The sequence below is a fragment of the Lagenorhynchus albirostris genome, chromosome 2 (assembly GCF_949774975.1).
Source record: "Lagenorhynchus albirostris chromosome 2, mLagAlb1.1, whole genome shotgun sequence".
Lineage (NCBI taxonomy): Eukaryota > Metazoa > Chordata > Mammalia > Artiodactyla > Delphinidae > Lagenorhynchus > Lagenorhynchus albirostris.
The window spans coordinates 27,485,431-27,499,804 of NC_083096.1; the positions used below are offsets into that span (position 1 = coordinate 27,485,431).

At 34.8% G+C, this 14,374-nt stretch overlaps 1 protein-coding gene and 1 pseudogene across 1 annotated transcript in view; one reads left to right on the forward strand and one right to left on the reverse strand.

The window, feature by feature from the left end:
• AKT3 (AKT serine/threonine kinase 3) overlaps window positions 1–14,374 on the forward strand; it is a 393,469-nt gene that overhangs the window by 313,052 nt on the left and 66,043 nt on the right. The window lies entirely within an intron of this gene.
• On the reverse strand, window positions 2,980–4,425 carry LOC132516417 (zinc finger CCCH domain-containing protein 15-like; annotated as a pseudogene).

Genomic DNA, 14,374 nt, shown 5'->3' on the forward strand with positions numbered 1-14,374 from the left:
GCTCCGGACGAGCAGGCTCCGGACGTGCAGGCCCAGCAGGCTCCGGACGTGCAGGCCCAGCCGCTCCGCGGCATGCGGGATCCTCTCAGACCGGGGCACGAACCCACATCCCCTGCATCGGTAGGCCGACTCTCAACCACTGCGCCACCAGGGAAGCCCTAAGTGTAGGGTTTTTAATACCTCCTTTATTGGGTTGAGGAAGTTCCTTCTATTCCTAGTATGGTAATAGTTTTTATCATGAATAAGTGTTGAATTTTATTAAAAGTTTTTTGCATCTATTGTAATGATCATATGGTTTTTCTCCTTTATATTCTGTTAAAATGGTGAATTGTATTGATTGTTTTTCTAATGTTAAATGAACCTTCTATTCCTGGGGGAAAATCTGCTTACTTATGATATCCTTATTATGTATTGCTAGATTTGATACAATGTGTTTTTTAAAAGATTCTTTGCATGCTTAAATCATGCATGATACTGAGGCGTCTTCTTTTCTTAGAATGTCTTTGTATGGTTTTCATTTCAGGATCATGTTTACCTTTTTAAAATGAGGTGGGAAGCATGCCCTCGTCTTCACTTGTATGGAATTGTTTCTGTAGAATTTATATTAAATGTTCCTTAAATCTTTGGTAGAATTTACCAGTAAAGCCCCTTGGGCCTAGAGTTTTTTCATTGTTGGGAGGTTTGTAACCATGAACTTAATTCTTGAATAGTTAAGGGACTCTTCTGGTTATTCTTGAATAGTTAAGGGACTATTCTGGTTATCTGTTTTTTCTTGATTGAGTTTTGGTATTTTATGGCTTTCAAGGAATTTGTCATCTAAGTTTGCTAATTTATTGGCTTAAAAATGTTTGCAATGGGGGCTTCCCTGGTGGCGCAGTGGTTGAGAGTCTGCCTGCCGATGCAGTCTGACTGCGGATTCGTGCCCCGGTCCGGGAAGATCCCACATGCCGCGGAGCGGCTGGGCCCGTGAGCCATGGCCGCTGAGCCTGCGCATCCGGAGCCTGTGCTCCGCAACGGGAGAGGCCACAGCAGTGAGAGGCCTGCGTACCGCAAATAAATATATTTGCAATATTCTCTTTATATCTTTACAGTGTTTGTTGTATATATAGTGATGACTTCTTTTATTCCTGATATTGGTATATTGTTTTTCTGTGTTCAAAGTCATTAATTCTCATCTTTATTATTTCTTTATTCTGCTTCTTTTGAGTTGATGTTGCTTTTCTTTATCTTCTTTAGGAGGAAGCTAAGATTATTGGCTTGAGATCTTTCTCTTTTTCTAACATAAGCACTTAATGCTATGTTTCTATCTAAGGACAGTTAGCCATGCTTTGCGAGTTTTGATATGTTGTGTTTTCATTTCAAAATATTTTTAGTTCCTCTTGTGATTCCTTCTTAACTCAGGGATTATTCAGGAGAGTGTTGTTCACAATTTCCAAATATATGGATTTTTTAGACATCTTTGTTATTGATTCCTACTTATCTATGGTTGGAAAACATATTTCATATGATATTAATCCTTTAAAATTTATTGAGATTTGTTTTATGGTTGATAAAGTGGTTTATCTTGGTGTATGTTTCATACACACTTGAAAAAGATGTGTATTCTACTTATATTGCATAAAATATTCTACCAGTATCCATTTGGTCAAGATGATTGACAGTGTTATGTCTCCTATATTATTACTGATTTTATGTCTACTTATTCTATCAGTTATTGAAAAAGGATCATTGAAGTCTTTAGCTATAATTGTGGATTTGCCTGTTTCTCTTTTTAGATCTGCTTCTTGAATTTTGAAGCTTCATTGTTAGCTGTATACATAGCAATTTAGGATTGCTATGTCTTCTTGGTGAACCTACCCCTTTTTCATTATGAATGTTCTTTTATATTCGTAGCATTAATCTTTGTTTTGAAATCTACTTTGTCTGACATTAATATAAGTACTCCAGCTTTCTTTTGAATTTGTATATTTTTCCCATCTTGTTATTTTTAACCTGTATCATTATATTTAAGTGTATTTTCTCTTAGACATGATATAGTTGATTCTTGCTTTTTTTTTGGATTTTAATGTATGAGGATTTTATTTACAACGTTATTAACAACAACAACAAAGAAATTAAACATAGGTTACTGCAACTGATCCTGTGAGATTTAAGAAGTTCCATTTTAAATTGCCATCAAATTGTCCAAAGATATACAATGCTAAATCTGTGGTTTTCTTTATGAATGACAGTGCTCATATTTTAGGCAGTCCTTTTTTTTTTTTAATAAATTTATTTATTTTTGGCTGCCTTGGGTCTTCGTTGCTGCGCGTGGACTTTCTCTAGTTGTGGTGAGCAGGGGCTACTCTTTGTTGTGGTGCGCAGGCTTCTCATTGCAGTGGCTTCTCTTGTTGCGGAGCACAGGCTCTAGGCTCACAGGCTTCAGTAATTATGGCTCGTGGGCTCTAGAGCGCAGGCTCAGTAGTTGTGGCACATGGCCTTAGTTGCTCCGAGGCATGTGGGATCTTCCCGGACCAGGGCTCGAACTCATATCCCCTGCATTGGTAGGTGGATTCTTAACCACTGCGCCACCAGGGAAGCCCTAGACAGTCTTTTAAACATATAAATACAAAAGAAATGAAATCACTCATTAAAAACTTTGTTAAATGAAGGGTATTTTAAATTTACATTTATGTTGTCCTTGTAATAATACATGCCCGGAGAAAATCAGGAGCTTGAAGGGCAATTACACTTCCTACCTGAGTGGACAGTTAGAACAATTGATCATTTCCAGTTTATCATGAACTACTCTGAACTTACTATGAGATGTAGCCAAAGTCAGAATATAGGAGTTAGGGAGAATATTCCTTTTTTGGAGGCAAGTAAGCCCACTCAGCATGGAAAATAAGCATCCTATTGAAGAATTCTAGGTGGAAAAATTAATGTAGTCAATTTCAACCATGCTGAGCTGGCTTAATTTTTTCATTGACTTGTATGATGTCATTCTTCTAAATCAAGTGTGTTTAAGTTCTTCTAGATCATCCACATTTTCCCCAAAAAACGTTTTCATCAATAGGAACAGCATCGATGGCTCCATTTTTCTGTCCCTTCCCTGCATTGTCTTCTTCCAGATCACTTCTTTTGCCATTTTTAGCCCTACCTCTGTAAGCTTTGCTTAATTTGTTTTATCTCTTTCTGAAGTATGTGCGCTGAAATCTTTCAAGACTGGCTACAGTAATACCTGTTTCATCTACATTGCTCATTGAATCATCAGCCTCATCTCCACCTGTTCCCTGGGTGTAACAGGTATCGTCTGCTTCCTCCTCATTATCATCAGCTCAGGATGAAATTCAAACATCTCACAACTACTGAAAACTAGTGCCTACCCCGCTTTGAAGTCTGCTTTCCTTCTTTGCATTTCTTGATTAAGTTTATCAATCTCTTCTTGTTTTTTCCTTGCATATAAGAAAAGGTTCTGGAGTTATTTTGGCAGCATTTGGACCTAGGGCAGAACACTTTTTCAATTAGATCTTCTAATGAAATTCTCTGTTCTTTCTCTACTTTCTTTTTATAAAAGATAAAAATATACAATACAATATAAATACAATACAATACAAATCCAGGAGGAAGTGTATCATGATACATGCAAATATCTCCCCCTCCATGGCATATCCAAAGCCAGCCATATTTGTTTTCAGTAGCTTCAAAGAAATGTCTGCACACGAACAGTTCTGGAGTTTTTCTTTTCTGCCTCACTGTGCTTGTTACTCACTTCTTCCAGTTTTTCTCTCATCCCTATTAACCGTAGTATACTTTTCAAGTTCTTCACTGCTTGCATCACATTTTCTTACCACAGTCAAGTCATGAGAGAACTTATACTTATCTCCTTTAGTGCTCTGCCCGTGCACGTACCACAGATTTAGGATCTGCACCTTTACTTAGTTTTTGAGCAGCAACTACAGGTTTGAATAGCTCATTTAGCTCTTGCAATTCTTACTTCTTGTCATCTTTCTTCAGTTTCTCTTTGGCTTCCCTTTATGCTACCTGATGTGGATTTTGTTGACCAAATTGAACTTGATGAGTGACAGCCTTGATAAACTTTTGTTGCTTTGCTCCTTTCTTGTTCTTTAGACCAAAAGCTTTGTCTCCAATAATCTTCTTTTTCTACTCCACTTTTTTGCTTCCCCCAGCCTGAGCAGGTTTCTTGGTTGGGGGGCAGGGGGCATTGTGGAGACAGTTGACACCAGCCAGACTTCAGCACAGTTGTATACCATCAGAGGATCTGGACCCATGACAGGAGGAGGAAGATGAACACGCAACCACCTTAGTCGCTAAACCATACCTTGATTTTTTCTTATTCATTAGATAATATATGACTTTTAATGGAATGTGCAGCCCATTTTTATTTAATTCAATTATCGACATAGTTGGGTTGAAATCTGCCATCTTGCAGTTTGTTTTTATTTGTTTCTTTATCTGCCTTCTTTTGGATTTATTGACTATTTTTATGATTCCATTTTATCTGAGCTATTGTGTCATTAGCTATACTCCTTTGTTTTCTTCTCTTGAGATTGTTTTAGAGTTTTCCGTATATATGCTTAACTTATCACACTGTACCTTCAGTTAATATTATAAACATATCACTTTCAATAGCATATTTCTGTTTCCCCTTCCATTCTTTATGCTATCATTTTCATGTATTTTACTTTCATATGTTATAAACATCACAATACATCATAATTCTCTTTAGCTTTAGACAATTATATATTTTAATGTGCTGAAGAATGCTTTATATTTACTACTAGTAGCACTCACCATTCCTTTATGTAGATCCATGCTTCCATCTGGTATCGTTTTTTGTTTTCTTTTGTTTTTTTCTTCTTCATTGTTTTTCTTTAGCCTTTACTCTAAAGCTCATTTAGCTCCATGTCTAAGACATGATCCCCCTAATTTGGAAATATTCATGGAAAAAAGAATGCATTTGAAGGAAATATAGGCTTGGAATTGATGGGAATGTGACATTTCAGAGGGGAGACCAATGTAAGAAGAAATAAAGTCGTTATGATTGAAGTGCATGAAATAATTCTGAAGCTGGAAAGAACCAGCAATATATGGTAGATGCAAAAAAATGGAGAAGTGAGCCTGTTAATTTGGTATTGTTTCTTGAAAATTTAGCTCATGTTTGATTGATCCACCTACTTACCAGAATTATAAATCCTGAAGTAGGGGAATGACATAAGATGATTGGACCTTTTCAAGTTTGTTGGTATAGACTTTTAGGCAGAAGAGTTTGGAAAAGAGAATCTCATTTAGAGACTGCTGCAATGATACAAGTGTTAAGCGGTAGAGTCCAATGAAACAGAATAAAGGCAATGAGGAAGGAAAAGGAAATTCCGTAAATTCTATAGATATTTTAAAGAAGTAAGAATTAGTAATCTAGTCTGACAATCCTGGGGAAATGGGGGAGGATTATTGCTGGTTTTGGTAATAATTTAATTTTAAATGGAATTATCTCAGAGCTAGAAATACAGCACTAACATTTGGAAATGAGAGCAAGAATCAATAAGGAAATTCAATTAAAGTTGTGGGAATGGATTTCCTCTATAAAAAGGAGAGGAATGAGAAAATAAATGGGAAAGGGGAGGAGATTTAGGGAGAGAGACACAGGAGGAGGGAAGGTATGAGAACACTGAGAGCTATGACTGAGTATTAAATATCTGTGGTCAGGAATGGGAGTTGGTTTGAGGACACATTTTTGTAAGGTGTGTCAAGGTCCTTTGTGAAGTATTATTTAAAAAGTTGCAGTGGCACTTTTCTGACTGAATCACGGCTCTCTATTTTCTGGTTGAAAAACTCAGCATGAGAAGTTTGGTGATTGATGGCAGTCATGCCAATGTTAGTGATTGTTATTGTTTTCATAAGTAAAGCAAGGTTAGACAAGTATAACGTGAACACTAACAGAGAAGAGAGAGAAGCTAAAAAGATGCTTCTAGGTAGCTTCATGTTGATATTCTCCTTATCCTACTCAAATGGTGGTTCAGTCTAAAACTTCAGGTCAAAGAAAGATGAGCCACAAATATCTACCAAATGTTCTGACAGTTTAACTTTAAAATTACTCTCTTCTGTTGATTGTGAGGCATTGCACTGAGGATATAAAAGAACACAGACAGCTGTCAAAACCAACGTTAGTTGTGATATGAAATGCAAATGGTTTAAGCTGTAAAAGCCCTCAAGTAGGTTAAAAACAAAATATAACTAGATGTTCTGTACAAGAATCTCACCTAAAACAATATTACACAGAAAAGTGGAAAAAATAAGAGGATGAATAGAAGTTTAACAGTCAAATGTCACAAAAAGTAAACAGAGACAATTATAATTTTGAGCTAAGTAGATTTCAACACATAAATATTAAACGGGAGAAGTCAATTTTGGCATAATGAACAATAGCATGATCTCCAACATAAAAAGTAAAATTTTTGCACCAAATAGCATTTATGTGCACAAAACACTATTAGAAATGCCAGAAGGCCTGATAGAAATGCAGTTTCTTTCTTAATGTGGCAGATGTTCATCAACTTTTTGATCTTTTGAAAGAGCCAGCTTGTGATTTTGGTGATTTTCTCTATCAGTTTTCAATTTTCAAATTTATGGATTTATGCTCTCATCTTTATTTATTTTCTTCTCCTTATTTCAGATTTTATTTGCTCTTCTATTTCTGGTTTCCTAAACTGGAAGTATAGATTATTGCTTTTAGATCTTTCTTTTCAAATGTATGATTCAATGCTATATGTTTTCCTATATATACTGTTTTTACTGCATCCCACAAATTTTGATAAGTTGTATTTCCTTTTTTTTTTTCTTTTGCTGTATGTTGTGGCCTCTCCTGTTGCGGGGCACAGGCTCCAGACGCGCAGGCTCAGCGGCCATGGCTCACGGGCCTAGCTGCTCCACGGCATGTGGGATCTTCCTGGACTGGGGCACGAACCCGTGTCCCCTGCATTGGGAGGTGGACGCTCAACCACTGCGCCACCAGGGAAACCCATATTTTCATTTTTATTTGGTTTAAAATATATTTAAATTTTTCTTAAGACATCTTATTTGACCTATATGCTATTTAGAACTATATTATTTAATCTCTAAGTATTTGGAATTTTTCCAGATATCTTTAACTTATTGATTGCCAATTTAGTTCTATTGTGGTTTGAGAGCATACCTTTGTATGATTTCTGTTCTTTTAAATTTTTTAAGGTGTGTTTTATGGCCTAGAATATGGTTTGTCTTGGTGAATGTTCTGTGAGCTTAAGAAGAATGTGTATTGCTACTGTTGTTGGAGAAGGTAGTCTATAAATATCAATTAGATCCAGTTGGCTGATGGTGCTTTTCAGTCCTTACTAATTTTCTGCCTGCTGGATCTGTCAATTACTGATAAAGGGATGTTAAAGTCTCCAGCTATAATAATGAATTAATCTATTTCTCCTTGAGGTTCTATCAGTTTTTGTCCATTGTATTTTGAAACTCTCTTGTTACATGCTTACACATTAAGCATTGTTACGTCTTTTTGGAGAATTAACCCCTTTATCATTATGTAATGTCTTTTTTTTTTTTTTTTGGTGGTACGCGGGCCTCTCACTGCTGTGGCCTCTCCCGTTGTGGAGCACAGGCTCCGGACGCGCAGGCCCAACGGCCATGGCCCACGGGCCCAGCCGCTCCGCGGCACGTGGGATCTTCGCGGACCGGGGCACGAAACCGTGTCCCCTGCATCGGCAGGCAGACCCCCAACCACTGCGCCACCAGGGAAGCCCTGTAATGTCTCTTTTAATCTGTGATAATTTTCATTACTCTGAAGTCGGCTGTGTCTGAAATTAATATAGCTACTCCAGCTTTCTTTTGATAAGTGTTACCATGGTTTCCCTTACTTATTTTTTAACCTGCAATTAATGCAATCTTAGATCACATTAGGTTTTTTTTAATCAAAGTACAGTTGATTTACAATATCCTGTTAGCTTCAGGTGTACAGCCCAGCAATTTATTTATACATATGTATATTTTTTTGTCTTCAGATACTCTTCCCTTATAGGTTATTACAAAGTATTGAGTATAGTTCCCTGTGCTATACAGTAGATTCTTGTTGGTTATCTATTTTATATACAGTAGTGTTAATGCCAACCTCATAATTTATCTCTCCCCCCACCCCCTTTTCCCTTTGGTAACCATAAGTTTGTTTTCTATGTCTGTGAGTGTCTTTCTGTTTTGGAAATACCAGTTTTGGAGATAAGTTCATTTGTAACTTTTTTTTTTTTTTAGGTTCCACATATAAGCGATATCATATGATATTTATCTTTCACTGTCTGGCTTGCGTTACTTCACTTAGTATGATAATCTCTAGGTCCATCTATATTGCTACAAATGGCATTATTTCATTCTTTTTTATGGCTGAGCAATATTCCATTGTATATGTATACACCACATCTTCTTTATCCATTCATCTGTCGATGGACGTTCAGGTTGCTTTCATGTCTTGTCTATTGTGAATAGTGATGCTATGAACCTCATGTATCTTTTTGAATTATGACTTTCTCTGGATATATGCCTGGGAGTGGGATTGCAGGATCATATGGTAGCTCTATTTTTAGTTTTTTAAGAAGCCTCCATACTGTTCTCCATAGTGGCTGTACCAATTTACATTCCTGCCAACAGTGAAGAAGGGTTCCTTTTTTTCCACACCCTCTCCAGCATTTATTATTTGTAGACTTTTTGATGCTGGCCATTTTGAGCAGTGTGAGGTGGTACCTCATTGTAGTTTTGATTTGCATTTCTCTAATGATTAGTGATGTTGAGCATCTTTTCATGTGCCTTTTGGCCATCTGTATGTCTTCTTTGGACAGCTACATGTAAAAGAATTAAATTAGAACATTCTCTAACACCATACACAAAAATAAACTCAAACTGGATTAAAGGCCTAAATGTAAGACCAGATACTATAAAAATCCTAGAGGAAAACATAGGCAGCACACTGTTTGAGCAATATGCTTTTGGATTAATCTCCTAGAGTAATGGAAAAAATAATAATAAACAAATGGGACCTAATTAAACTTAAAAGGTTTTGCACAGCAAAGGATACCATACACAAAACGAAAAGGCAGCCTTCAAAATGGGAGAAAATATTTGCAAATGATATGACTGGCAAGGGATTAATCTCCAAAATGTACAAACGGCTCATGTAGTTCAATATCAAAAAACAAACAACCCCATCAAAAAATGGGCAGAAGATTTAAATAGGTATCCCCTCACTTTTAATCTCTTTGTGTCTTTATATTTAAAGGGGATTTCTTGTAGATAACATATGGTTGGGTCTTGTTTTTTTATTCTCTCTGACGGTCTTTGTCTTTTAGTTGTTTTTAGACATTGACATTTAAAGTGATATTGACATAGTTGAATTAATATCTGTTCATTGAATTAATACTTGAATTTATATTCTATTCATTATCCTGTTCTTTGTATCTTCTTTTCTTTTCCACTTTTTACTTTTTTTCTGACTTGCCTGGTTTTAAGGGAGCGTTTTCTAAGACTGCATTTTTCCTTCTCTAACTTATCCTTTACACTTCTTTTAAATTTTTTTAGTGCTTGACCTTAGAGTTTGCAGTCTATATTTATAACTAATTCTAGGCCTTTTTCAAATAATACTATACCACTTCATGGATAGTATAAGTTCCTTATAATATTGCTGTCATTAATGTCACTTGTCCATAACCTGGAATTATTGTATATATTGTTGCATTACTATTTTGAACAAACTTTTTTTTTTGGCTGCATTATGCAGCTGCAGGCTCTTAGTTCCCTGACCAGGGATCGAATGCGTGCTCCCTGCATTGAGAGCATGGAGTCTTAACCAATGGACCACCAGGGAAGTCCCATAACAAACTTTTTTTTTTTTCTATTGGAGTATGGTTGCTTTACAATATTGTGTTAGTTTATACTTTACAGCAAAGTGAATCAGCTATATGTGTAAATATATACCCTCTTTTTTGGATTTCCTTCTCATTTAGGTCACCACAGAGCATTGAGTAGAGTTCCCTGTGCTATTCAGTAGGTTCTCATTAGTTATCTATTTTATACATAGTATCAATAGTGTATATATGTCAATCCCAATCTCCCAATTTGTCCAACCCTCCCTTTCCCCCTTGGTATCTATACGTTTTTTCTGTACGTCTGTGTCTCTATTTCTGCTTTGTAAATAAGATCATCTATACCAATTTTTTCAGATTCCACATATATGCATTAATATACAATATTTGTTTTTCTCTTTCTGACTTACTTCACTCTGTACGACAGTCTCTAGGTCCATTCATGTCTCTACAAATGACCCAATTTCGTTCCTTTTTATGGCTGAGTAATATTCCATTGTATATATGTACCACATCTTCTTTATCCATTCCTCTGTTAATGGACATTTAGGTTGCTTCCATGTCCTGGCTGTTATAAATAGTACTGCAGAGAACCTTGGGATGCATGTGTCTTTTTGAATTGTGGTTTTCTCAGGGTATATGCCCAATAGTGGGATCACTAGGTCATATGGTAATTCTATTTTTAGTTTTTTAAGAACCTCCATACTGTTCTTCATAATGGCTGTATCAATTTACATTCCCACCAACAATGCATGAGGGTTTCCTTATCTCCACACCCTCTCCAGCATTTATTGTTTGTAGATTTTTTGATAATGGCCATTCTGACTGATGTGAGGTGATACCTCATTTTAGTTTTGATTTGCATTTCTCTAATAATTAATGTTGAGCATATTTTCATGTGTTTGTTGGCCATCCATATGTCTTCTTTGGAGAAATGTCTATTTAGGTCTTCCATCCATTTTTTGATTGGCTTGTTTGTTTTTCTGACATTGAGCTGTTTATATATTTTGGAGATTAATCCCTTGTTGGTTGCTTCGCCAGCTATATGTAAAAGAATGAAATTAGAGCACTCCCTAATACCATACACAAAAATAAACTCAAAATGAACAAACTTTTGTCTAATTATTTTAATTAAGAATATGGAAAAAAAATATTTAATCTTCGTGTATTCCTTCTTTAATACACTTCCTTTCTTTATGTAAATCTAAGTTTCTGACCTATATCATTTGCCTTCTTTTTGATGAATTTCTTTTAACAGTTTTTGCAAGGTAGGTCTCCTGGTGACAAATTGCCTCAGTTTTTTGTCTGGGAAAGTCTTTATTTTTCCTTATTTTTGAAGGATAATTTTGCTCTATACAGAATTCTAGGTTGATGCTTTTGTCTTTCAACACTACATATTTCACTCCATTTTTTCATTGCTTGCAAGGTTACTGAAGAGAAACTCAATGTAATTCTTAACTTTCACCTTTATAGATAAAGTTTTTTGCTGTGTGTGTGCGCGTGCGCACGCACACTCACCCACTTCTGCCTTCTCTCAAGATTTTATCTTTGTCTTTGATTTTCTTCAGTTTAAATGGCTATACCTATGGCTAAGTGTAGATTTGGGGGTACTTGTCTTGACTGATATTCTCTGAACTTCCAGGACCTGTAGTATGGTGCCTAGCACTAATTTTGGAATACTGTTATTGCTTCAAATATTTCTTTTGTTCCATTCTCTCTCTCTTCTTCTTATATTCCCATTACACGTACATTACATCTTTTATAATTGTCTCACAATTCTTGGATATTCTGTTCTTTTTTATTCTTTTTTCTCTTTGCATTTCAATTTTGAAAGTTTCTATTAACATTTCTTCAAGCTCACTGATTCTGTCCTTGGCTGTGTTCTGATTGGTGAGGCTATCAAAAGTGTTCTTAATTTCTGTGATGGTGTTTTTGATTGCTAGCATTTCCTTTGATGCTTTCTTAGAGATTCCATTTATCTACTTATATTATCCATCTGTTCTTGCATATAGTCAACTTTTTCTACTAAAGCCTTTAATATATTGATCATAGCTGCTTCAAATTCCTAGTTTCATAATTTCAACATCTCTCTCTGCCATATTTGAGGCTTTCTCTGTATCTTGAAAATATATTTTTAATCTTTTAATATGTCTTATAATTTTTTGTTGAAACTCGGACATTAGGTACTGAGTAAAAGAAACCGAGGAAACTGAGCTAAATAGGTCTTTAGTGGAGGGTTTATGTGTATGTCACTAGTTTATTGGGTTTGAATGTACTTAATACTTTTGGTACCTTTCTTTTTTTTAGGAGGTAGTCTACATAGATGATCATGTCATCCATTTCCAACTTGTATGCCTTTTATTTCTTCTTTTTCTTACCTTATTGCATTGACTAGGATCTCCAGAACAATGTTGTATAGAGATGGTGAGAACAGACATTTAATTATTACTAATTTGGGGGAGATAGAATTTGCATTTCCCCTTCTGATTATGATATTAGCTGTAGGTTTTTTTATGCATGCCATCTCTCAGGTTGACAAAATTATCTGCTGTTTCTATTTCATGAACATTTTTATTATGAATAAATGCTGGATTTCATCGAATGCTTTTTTTCTGCATTCATTGAGATAACTATGTGATGTTTCTACCTTAGTTTATTAATACATTGACTCACATTGATTGATTTTCACTTGCATGCCTAGGATAAACCTCTAAACAATCATGGTATGTTATCTTTTTTATATATTGCTAGATTGTTTCAGTATTTTGTTAAGAATTTTGCATTTATAGTCATAGGAAATATTGGGCTATATTTTTCTTTTCATGTACTATCTGGTTTTAGAATCAGGATAATGCTGGACACCAAAAATAAGTGGTGTTCCCTCTTCTATTTTATGGAAAAGTTTGCATAGAATTGCTCTTATTTCTTCTTTAAATGTTGACAGAATGTCCTGTGAAGCCATCTGAGCCTAGAGTAAAGAAATTCAATTTATTTAGTGGATATACGGTACCTCTTATTATCTGTTTCTTTTCAGTGAGATTTTATAGTTTATCTGTGTTTTAAGGAATTTAAAAATTTTTGTCTAATTGTTGAATTCATTGGCATTAAGTTGATGCATTATTTTCTTTATTTTTTTCTATTCCTTTTACCTTGTTTTATAAGCTCTTCCTTTTAGCCAATTACGTTGAAAACTTACTAGATTTGAAACCTTTCTTTTATAATATGAGCTTGTAGTGCTGTATTTTTACTACCTCTAAGCACTGCCCTAGCTGCATCATGTAAGTTTTGTTATGTCATTTTATGATTTAATTTTTATTTCAAAATGCTTTCTAATTTTCCTTGTGATTCCTTCTGTGACCCTATGGTTTACTGAAGTGTGTTGTTTGATTTACAATATTTGGAGATTTTTTAGTTATCTTTCTGTTTACATCTCTAGTCTAATTTTGTTGTTGTTAAGGAACATATTTCGTATAATTTTAAATAATTTAAATCCATTGAGATTTGTTTAATGAAGAAAATATGGTTTATGTTGATGAGTGTTTCATGTGCATTTGAAATAATTTGTATTCTTCTCTTGTTATATACAGTGTTCTGTAAATGTCAATTAGATCAAGTGGGTTAATAGTTTTAAGTATTCTACATCCTTACTGATTGTTTGCCAGCTTGCTTTTATCAATTACTAAGAGAGGATAAGTAAAATCCTGAACTATAATTGTGGTGTTGACTAATTCTCTTTCAGTTCTATCACTTTTTCTTTACTTTAAACTTAAAGTTCTGTTCTTAGGTGCACCCAGATTTAATATTGTTATATCTTCATGAAGTGAATTTCATCACTTCATCTAGGTTAGCCAATTTTTGGCATAAAGATTAGAGTGGATATACATGCAATAGACAAATAGACAATAGAAAAACAATAGAGAAAGTCAATAAAACCAAAAATAGTTCATTGTTTGAAAAGATCAACAAAATTGACAAACTTTTAAGTAGATTAAGAAAAAGAAAAAGCAAATATTAAAATCACAAGTGAAAAACATTACTACTGACTTTATAGAAATAAAAAGAATTATGAGAATAATATGAACACCTGTACACTAATAAAGTGGGTAACCTATATGTATTGGAAAAATTCCTAAAAACGTACAACCTGCCAAAACTACTCAAGTAGAAATAGAAATTTTGAATAGACCTAAAACTAATAAGAACTAATAAGGACAAAGTAATCAAAAAATCAATAAAGAAAAGCCCTAGACCAGATAGCTTCACTAGAGAATTCTTCAAACATTTAAAGGAGAAATAATGCCAATCCTTCTCAAACTATTCCAAGAAACTGAAGAGGAGTGAGTACTTCCTGACTCATTCTGTGAAGACAGCATTACCCTGATTCCAAAATCATGCAAAGACACTGCAAGAAAACTGTACACCAATATTCCCAGTTAATACACATGCAAAAATTCTCAACCAAACACTAACAAACCAATCAGCAGCATATT